This window comes from Bidens hawaiensis, unplaced genomic scaffold, assembly GCF_021521415.1.
Source record: "Bidens hawaiensis isolate Kalapana, Puna unplaced genomic scaffold, B.hawaiensis_p1.1 tig00044777_1, whole genome shotgun sequence".
Taxonomy (NCBI): domain Eukaryota; kingdom Viridiplantae; phylum Streptophyta; class Magnoliopsida; order Asterales; family Asteraceae; genus Bidens; species Bidens hawaiensis.
This window is the reverse complement of record NW_027505911.1, coordinates 142,565-152,153: the sequence shown is the minus strand read 5'-3', so window position 1 is coordinate 152,153 and position 9,589 is coordinate 142,565. Positions and strand designations below refer to the sequence as shown.

At 32.9% G+C, this 9,589-nt stretch overlaps 1 long non-coding RNA gene across 2 annotated transcripts; it reads right to left on the bottom strand.

The window, feature by feature from the left end:
- Window positions 1-6,911: 6,911 nt before the first annotated feature.
- LOC143615877 (uncharacterized) lies at window positions 6,912-8,890 on the bottom strand. 2 transcript variants are annotated; one of them, XR_013150558.1, is made up of 6 exons: window positions 8,760-8,890; window positions 8,095-8,550; window positions 7,818-8,024; window positions 7,653-7,743; window positions 7,166-7,320; window positions 6,912-7,100 (listed from the first exon to the last, which is right to left on the bottom strand). It is a non-coding gene; the product is annotated as an uncharacterized LOC143615877 (long non-coding RNA). The 2 variants fall into 2 exon arrangements; XR_013150557.1 differs by having other exon boundaries at window positions 7,818-8,550.
- Window positions 8,891-9,589: the final 699 nt, after the last annotated feature.

Sequence of the window (9,589 nt, the reverse complement as noted above, 5' to 3'; positions counted from 1 at the left end):
TAATCAAAAGATAGTGGTGCAGAAATAAGTAAAAGTATAAAGAATAAGCGATTTTTAGGTGAAACATGGATCCAATCTAAAATATTTAGGTTTGTTTAACTTTAGATTGTGTAATTTCTCTTTAGTTGTGTAATGCTTTATTTTAAAGAGTAAATTGCTTTTTGACCATGGAGTTTGTGTCCCATAGCCTTTTTAGTCTAAAATGAATATTTTAAGGGATGTGTTATTTATACACCTTTTATAAGTGTATATATAGATAGGGTGTGTGTTAAGAGGGTGTGTGAATAATCAAAAAAGGTGTATGAATAACCATTGCCTATTTTAAATAAATGAACCCTACATTTAAATTTTATTGCGATTTTGACCCATTAGACTAAGTTCATCTATTACAAAAGTGACACGATATAAAATTGTTTATGTTTAAATGTGTTGTAAGAATATTATATGATCTAAATCATAAATAATTGCCTAAAACATGCTAAATTAATTCTAAGTGTCGCCGAAGGTAATTAATTAACAAATAAAACAAAATGATAACTTATCATAACACGAAAACAATGGTATTGTATGGTTCGCAACATGTGATTCAAGCTTAAGGTTTCTAATGGTTATCGCTATTCACTTTTAATGAACGAATATTTATACATGTACTCTATCTAGTACGAGATGTATCAATTAATTGATTAAGATAGAGTTTCGTCTTCGGACAATCAGCTCGACAAGTTAAACTTCCAAGATGATATATATTTCAGTTTATTATGACTTGTTATGATTATCACGATCGTTGTTTATGTTTTGATACCAGTTAGCATGCATTAGATATCCTATAGACTTGTATTTTGCGGAGACGTATAGATAAATTATAGTATATTTATTTCCATATCAAAGAGATGGTTAAACTATTATCAACAAACGGCATTTCATGTGATTGATATATAGGAGTAACTACATATATATTATTTTGACTTTGTCGTGTGAATTTCGACTTCAGTAATTGATATTATGATGATTTTAAAATATTATCATTCATAGCTTTTTAAAGCGGGTTATAACATCTCATTTATTTGTAAAACTTTTTAATGAAAAAAAACTCTAAATATATTATTAACTTTCTTATAATAAATAAAATTAAAAATCCAAAAAAAATTAGAAATATTTGAAACGAATTAAACAACCTCTGTAATATGGGAGATAAAAACTATTGATATAATAAAGAAAGATACAACTAATGTTAGTGTTTGGTTTTGAAATATAATATATAAATAATAAATAATTAATGAAATTATAATCAAATGATGTAACATTACAAAAATGATATGACATACCTTCTTGAACCTTACTAAATATAGTGTCATCTTTCTGGACTAAACAATGCATCTAGCTTGATTTTAAATAATCTATGTAAAATATCTAACTTGTTTTCAGTTTTAACTATGGTGTCGTTAAGAGACTTTTTCACATTTTGAACACATGTTACAGTTTTAAGAAAAAAAAACTTAATATTCAAACCACTTGCAAAAAAACATGGCATATAAATAATTCTACATTTTATGTATTGAGCACCACCGATTAAAAGAAGATGGCGATATAACATGTTAGTCCAACTTTAGAGATTTTTTACTTCACTTACTTCTTATATTGTGTAAATTTGCAAAGGACGATCACATCTAAGAACCATTTGTTGGTTACGCATGTAATAGCGTCTCTCACTTTCGATCATAGTATATGCATCAACTAAAAATGTTAGAATAGCCTTCTTGAATTTAAAATAAATGATGATATTAGACGTATCATTATTTTTTTTAAACATATCGCCATGGAAGCTTTGGTTTGTCCGTCGAAGTTGGAACTTATATATATACAAGGGTGTGATGTATGAAACCAAAGTTTTGTTTTCAAAACACTTGTGATGTTTTGTGGTGAAATATAAGGTAGGGAAGGTGGGTCGATGTTTCGGCGGCCTTCAAGAAAATATAATAATTTAATGTTAAAACTTTTGAAAAGGACATTAATTCCTAGTTTTTCTTTTAAGTAATATAACTTTAAACTCACGCTTTGCAAAGTTCATATAGTTCTTTCTAGTTGATTGCTTTACTAAAGGAAATTTCACATCCTTTGTATAACTCTATATTGAAAATGAACTTTTTAACAAGATATAGATGTGATATCATACTTGCATTCCCAAAAGTCTTTGCAACTTTTGCAAGTGCGCATAAATGGTTGAGGGCCCAAGTACCACTGTCTCCAAGACAATCAGCTAGAGCCGCAAAATCAAGTTAAGGTGTGAGGATGGTGTTGCCGTTGGGGCTGTTTTTAATGCATATGGTTCTGAAGAAACACATATCCGAACCGTATTAGCGTTAGATCTATGCTCCAACCGGGTGAGGATATAGAGATATAATCGGGTTTATTGGATTGCGAAGAGGCCGAGATCCATATCTGAACCCTGCAAAACAAACCACCGTGAGCTCGTTACGAGAATGACAAGATGAGGGTCTTCTCGTAACCACTCTCCAGTGTGAGAATAAGTATTGTTATTCTTAGAGAGAGAAAGTAATATAAGTTATTGATATAATATGGAAGTTGTGAATGAATCTCTCATGATGATTGAGAGGGTATTTATGGCCGAATGTGAGAAAGAATGATTGGTCAAGTTGTCACTATCCAGAAGATGCTTCCTTGTACCTGGAGGGACATATGGCCGGGTCTGATAGGGGGCAACGACAGGCCATGTGCTAGGCCGTTTGGGAAATATCCACGTGGCACCTCCTCAAGGAATATTTTAGCAAGCTTCTGGAAGGACGTTGTTGCAAATAAATGTGAAGCTATCCTTTCTCCTTCCCACAGGTGCCTCCTGCGTGCTTCTAGAAGGATGTTCTTTTTTATTATTTGTTCTTTTGCCTGCGGACAGCTTCCACAGGTTTTTGGTAAACTGATTGGACGTCTGCTTTTTGGCGGGTGTCTTCCGCAGGTACTATAAATGACCTGCAGGATTGCTTAATGGGCCCATGGCCTTTGGTCCATTTCCACTTTCTATGACCTGCAGGATTGCTTATAGGTTTCATTGACAGCACCAATTTTCGTATCGGAGTCGGTATAGGTGATGTCATGGAAAAGGCTTGTGGTGGTGAGTCGTTGTGTGTTGATGATTTAATGTCATGGTAATTTGTTAATTCAGTGTTTAGACCACATGGTGTGGGCGGTGAAAGGGATGGAATAACATGTCGGGGCGGTTGTGGGAGGAGGGGGGGGGGGGGGGGGGGGGGCGTTTGTGTGGATAACGGGCCGGTAAGGGGGAATGTTTGATGGCCCATCTCCTTTTCAACTGTAATATTACTATTATTTAATAATAAACAAATAAAATAAAAATAATTAATAATCTAAATAATACACAACCTACATTCGTTAACAAACATTATTATCTTCCCATCCAACCCACACAGCCGCACACACTCTTTTCGTATAAAAAATACAACCCTCAACTTGGAGCTTCAACTTGTCGAGATTGTCATGGTTATAAAAGAAACGAAAGATGAAGATATAAGAATGCACGAAGAAAGAAAAACACTGCATGATGAAAGAAAAAAAACGATAATTGAAACGGAAACTAGAAAAGAAATGAAAAGGATTCCAAGCTACTTGCAAACAATCTATCGCATCTAGACCCGGCCGCGCGAGCTTTATTGGAGAAAAAAATAGTAAAAGCCTTAGCCACGTATGCAAACGAAGACGAGAACGAGGAGTGTTTTTTTTGGTTAATTTTAAGTTTAATGTTTTTTAATTTATGTGTGTTATATTATTATTTACTTTATATTTTACCGTGTTATTTCAGTTTCTTAAAAAAGATATATTGATAGATTAAAGTCCTTTGGGGCTTCGAATTACAATGGGGCTTTATAGCCTTGTGGCTTAAATGCCCCAAGTGTTCACATGACAATGGCATAACAATGTTGAGAGACTTTAAAACCCCTTCACAACGGATGGTCTTATAGATGACTAGGTGAGCCTCTCTAGAAGAAGTTGGTGGTCACTTCAACTTGTTTATTGAGTTGGGATGAGATAGCTTCTTGATACATCACATCTTGGTAGCAGAACTAGAGTGGTAATTGCGAGAAGAAGTTGGTCGAGTTTATCAAGCATGTTGACCATAGTTTCTACGAGTGTGGGGATTTATTTGAGTAGAGGCATGATAAATGTCAACGAATACATCAAACGTTAGAGATCGGTTGAAGATGATCAACCTTTCACAAAAAGAGAGAAAAAAAATGTTTAAAGCAATTTACTTGTTTTCTTTTCATTTAACTTAAGAGCCCCGATAAAAGGTTTCTAAACAAGGACAAACATATGTAGATCCTATTTCCATGTGTGTATGTGAATGAATCATTAATTTCATAGTTAATAACACGTTAAGAATTATATGATTTATATAATAAGTTTGTATTATTGCTTTGAATGTAATAAAAAAAACGGTTATTCACTTATTCGACCATTTATATTTTGGTCCTATACTATTGATTATATTTTATGTATTTGTGACATTTTTTATACGTGAAACATCATAATACATAGAATATCACATTGCCCATAAATAACAGGAATCAATACAGAGGAACTAAATATGTGATATTAAGGCATATAAGTTAAGGGTGCGATATACATTTTGAAATCATGATAAGAGGAACCAAAGTGGTACCAACGCAAGTACCAAAGTGGGCACCGCATCAAAATACATTTACCGATACCCGTACCCATAAGACCGTAACTTAAAATTCAATACAGTACTCGGTACCCAATTTTACTGATTTTCGGTATGGTTATTTTTGGTACTATCTCATCCTTAGTGGCTATCAAACTTATTACTATGGTTTCATCTTTATAAAAAAACCCAGAAGTATATGTTTAGTGAGAATTCTTTTTTATCCAACTTTTATTGTTATTTTTTTTTTGCTAAATGATTCCATTTTATTTTAATTATTCAGTAAATTATTCAGTAATGAATAATTAATCAAGACAGAGGTAAATTAGTGAGTTTTACTCACAGATATAGTTTAATTAATATGGTAAAATGATTATTTATAAAATACTAGAAGATTGAGGCTTGAGGTTATGTTAACTTAAAAAACATGCTTACAATATAGCTACACACTTTCCAAAAGATTTTTCAGTATGTAAGTTTATACATATAAGGTGTTGTTTGATACCCAACAAATTATAATTTGAGAATCATGGTAATCACATAAGTATTTGGCTGACTATGGATTATGGTAGAAAAAAATATTTGCATGATATAATCGTCTTATGTCATTATGTGTCATGTGAATCTCGTCGTTTGATACTTGAACTAGTTGTGTATAACCAACGTTATCATCACTTAATATTTGTTTTTATTGGCAATAACTTGAAATAGTTGTGTTTTTATTGGTAATAAGTTGAACTAGTTGTGTATAACCAACTTTATCATCACTTAATATTTGTTTTTATTGGTAATTTTATGGGGAATTTCATATATAATTCTCTAGACTTCTAAAATTGTATATTGCATATTTCATTTGAAGGCGTTATTTAAAGAAACATGTAATTTACAAATTTAGAGAACAATATATGAAATTAATTGCTTTTTTTTCTCGATCGGTGACTTTCACAATTAAATTATCTCACTGCGCGAACACGCCGCGCCCCGCCACCCCACTCAGGCCAATTATGTTGACATGATCGGGATCCACGCTGGCATCCGAGTTTGGCTTGGCGATCCCGGTAAAACCCAGTTGGCTCACCCCGCCCGAAGGCACAACATATTTTAATACTCTGGTAAAATCCGGTCATAATCAAGATTCGAACCCGGGACATCCAGGTCATCCATCATGTATATGGCCATTGGGGCAAACCTAAACATGTAATTTATTTAATTGTCAAAAAAAACTCTGGTAGATGTTTATTTGAAGGGTTTTTTTTTAATCAAAATACAATAACAAAGAAAAGTAACTTGAAAAATATTGAAATATTTTAATATTAATATATTTATTTCTAATTATTTTCTAGTTGCCGGGATAGTAACTTGTTGCACTTTTGTGGGGTTTGAGAAAGGCCACCGCACGTGACGAAATTAGAAAGTGGTCCCAACTAACCCAAAAATACACGCGTATTTCGTCATCGCTAAACGGGCGGGTCACCGAGATGGGTAACACATGAAAATGGATCTGAAATATTATTAAATAGTTAATTTTCTGGTTCAAACTGGAAGTCTGAAACGGACCGGGTCGATTGATTTGAACTAAAATAAATTTCTTTATTTTGTTTTTGTATAACTAGCATGGTTACCCGCGCGTTGCGGCGGGATATTAGTGTGTGGCTAGAAATATCAAATCTATTATGTTTAATTAGCTGTTACACTTAACCAATGTTTCCATGACAACATAATAATATACGTTTGTAAGAAAAGTTACATTTGAAATTTGGACAACAATTGTTCCATTATTTATATACATATACGTGGCATTGGTAAAGTACTTTTTGCTTGGATATAAAGTGGTGCGCCTTTCCTCATTGGATTATGGATTTTAGCCTCTTTTGTTTGTTTTTGTCCCCACCTTGCAAGAAAAATGTTGTTATGTCATGATTTTATTATTAGCATATGAATGAATATATATGTATTTTTTATGTTTAGAGAAAGTATTGTATTTTACCTGATTCTCTTTTGTTTTGTGCTTTTGTGCATGTGCCACCTGCTTGGTTTTTGATGATTCTTTGGCTGCATTTGTCAACATTTAAATGTTTTGTTTTAGTCATTGTAGTATTGTTGTAAGTTAACAGTTTAGTTACCTTCAGGTGGAGCATCGAGCTCTGATGAAGAGATGGTAAAAATGTGATTTGACAGAAACTTTGATTTGTTTGGATTAGGTTGACCATTGAACTTGAGCTTGAAGATTTTTGTATGACTTTTTGTTGCTTCTAGTTCTTCTGGAGTTGTAAGTGGGTCATTGTATCCTTTTGTTGTTACAAAGTTAGTGCATTGGGTTTGTAACAACGCAGAAACTGCTTCATCAAATAATGTAACGGTTACAGAAGTTGTGGCATCAGCTATGGTTGCGCTAACACAATACCTGTCATTTTGTATATATATAAAATTGTTCAGAGTGTGTGTTGTGTGAATGTATTTGCTACTTACAGGAATTTTGTTTGTGTTTCATTTGGGTGGTTTATGCATGTCCAGTCGTTGCCTTTTTCTGAAAGTCTACTGTTGCATGCAGGACAACCTTTATAAAACCAAGTTTTTTGGTTGTTGAAGTTGGTGATTGAAGCAATGCATGTGAAGTAAATTTCCTGCGATTAAATAGTTATATAAACCACTAATTATAACCAGTAATATATATATATATCCCATGCCCGTACCTGACAGGTAATTATTGACGGGTAATGGGATGAGTATGGGACACGGTTTTATAAACGGGTACGGGTTGGGATTATTAATACCCGGCCAGAACACGGCCTGTTGCCATCCCTATGTGTATATATATATATATATATATAAACATTGCTTGTACTTAAAGTTTTTATATATGTATCTGTTATATACCCATTATTTTAATAGTAAAAACCTTGTATAATGTTTTTCTAGTTGCAACAAAAAAATAAAAATAGTAGTGAGTACTTACACTATTTGCGATTGGGTCATATGATAGGAGTTCCGCTAAAGTTATTGCGTTACGCAGATGTATGGTGTTCTTATTGTACTTTGCGGTGAACCTGGAATTGATAGATTTTGTTATTGCAGGTAAAATATAATTAATTTGGTCAAACATTTGTAGGATGAGATTTACATTGAAGTTAAATTTGCAGTTTCTTGGACTGGAGGGTTTATGTAAAGTTGTGTTGCAGATGTTGATTGCAATTGGTATGTAGTTTTGTATTTGTCAGCTCACATTGATGTGATAGCGATGATTGTCGGGAAAGGTGCATCTTGAAGTGATTGTTTGTCTATAGTGTTGGCGATCTCTTCCCACAATGCAATCTCAACATTTCTCTCACTGTAGGAATAAAATTTGCATATTGTTAGTTAGAAATTGTTCTTTACTTAAGAAATTGTGATTTACAAACCTCATGTCTTCGAGTAGAAATTTTAGCAGTCTCTTGTCTGATTTTGTTTTTTTATCTTGTGTAATGATGTCTAGTCGGCCAATAAAATCTGAAGTTAAATTTTTTGCAAAGTGTTATTTCAGGATATAAATATACATATATATATAATAGATTGTCATGATCTATATGTTTAGATGGGTGAGTAGTAACTGATAGATGGGTAGTATCAAACTTGCGTTCGTCCAGTTTATCATATGGTATAAAGTTAAAGTAGTTTGTAGGGAAATCTGCTTCGTCTATTTGTTCAAACTTAGTGCCACGTCCTAGCTGGATGATGGCTGGGTGTGTTACTATGTTTGCTGTGTTTCTTGCTTTGGTTGTTACATACTGGGAGATACGGTAGCATGAGTGGAGTTTAACTTTTGCTTCACATAGATCTTTGTCGCGTGCATCGTCAATTGCAGTGATTGCATCGCCCTAAATAAAGAAGTTTACAAAATGTCAAAATATGAAAATATAATGCAACAATCTGGAAATAATACGGGATAAAGAAAAATAAAGAAATGTAATCAAGGATCTAGTACTACTTTTTTTTTTGTAATTTAGTAAATAAAAACAGAAAAGGAAATATTAAAGTAGATCTATTATTGCATTAATTTAATGTGTATAAATGTATTTATACTTACTGTTTTGTCAACAAACAAAAAGTTGCATTCGTTCCTAAAGCCAAAGAAATTCCATTTTCTTATGACCCTAACATCTATTGGTTGTGCGTTATCATTTGGTTTGATAGTAGAGATGCTTCTGGACCCCATAATAGAACCTGCAGTCATCACAAAAATATAGTTAAGATTTGTTATATATATTAAATTTAAATTAAATTAAATAAAAACAATTAAGTAATAAATAGTATTTATTTTAATTATACCTTGTTTCAATGAATATTATCAAGGAATGATGAAAATACAATATTGTTTGTTATCATTGGAGGGTTATCTTCATGCGGAAGTATAAGTACTTTTAAGGAGTCAATAGAAGTTGCTCTAGAAAGGGCGACATATAGTTGTCTGTGACTAAAGACTGGTTCAGGTAAGTATACACCTATTTTGTTTAACGATTGACCTTGACTTTTGTTTATAGTCATTGCATAACATACTTTTATTGGAAATTGTCTTCGTTTAAATGCGAAAGGTAGTCCTTTTTGTTTGTGGACAAATGTTATGCGTGGTATGTATACACGATGAGCTGTAGCTGTAGCTGTGCCAGTTATTATTCTAGCCTCTATAACCTTTGTAAAAAGTTTAGTTATTATGAGTCTAGTTCCATTACAAAGACCATCCGCTTGTTTTATATTCCTTAGCAAGATTATTGACGTGTTGACTTTCAAAGTCAATGCATGAGGCGGCAATCCATTGAAGTTTAAACCATTTAAGTATTCAATTGGATAAAGAAGTTCAGTTTCTGTTGGAGAATTTGCGTCAGGAAGAACTGAGTCAAAGCTTGAATAGGTTGTTGC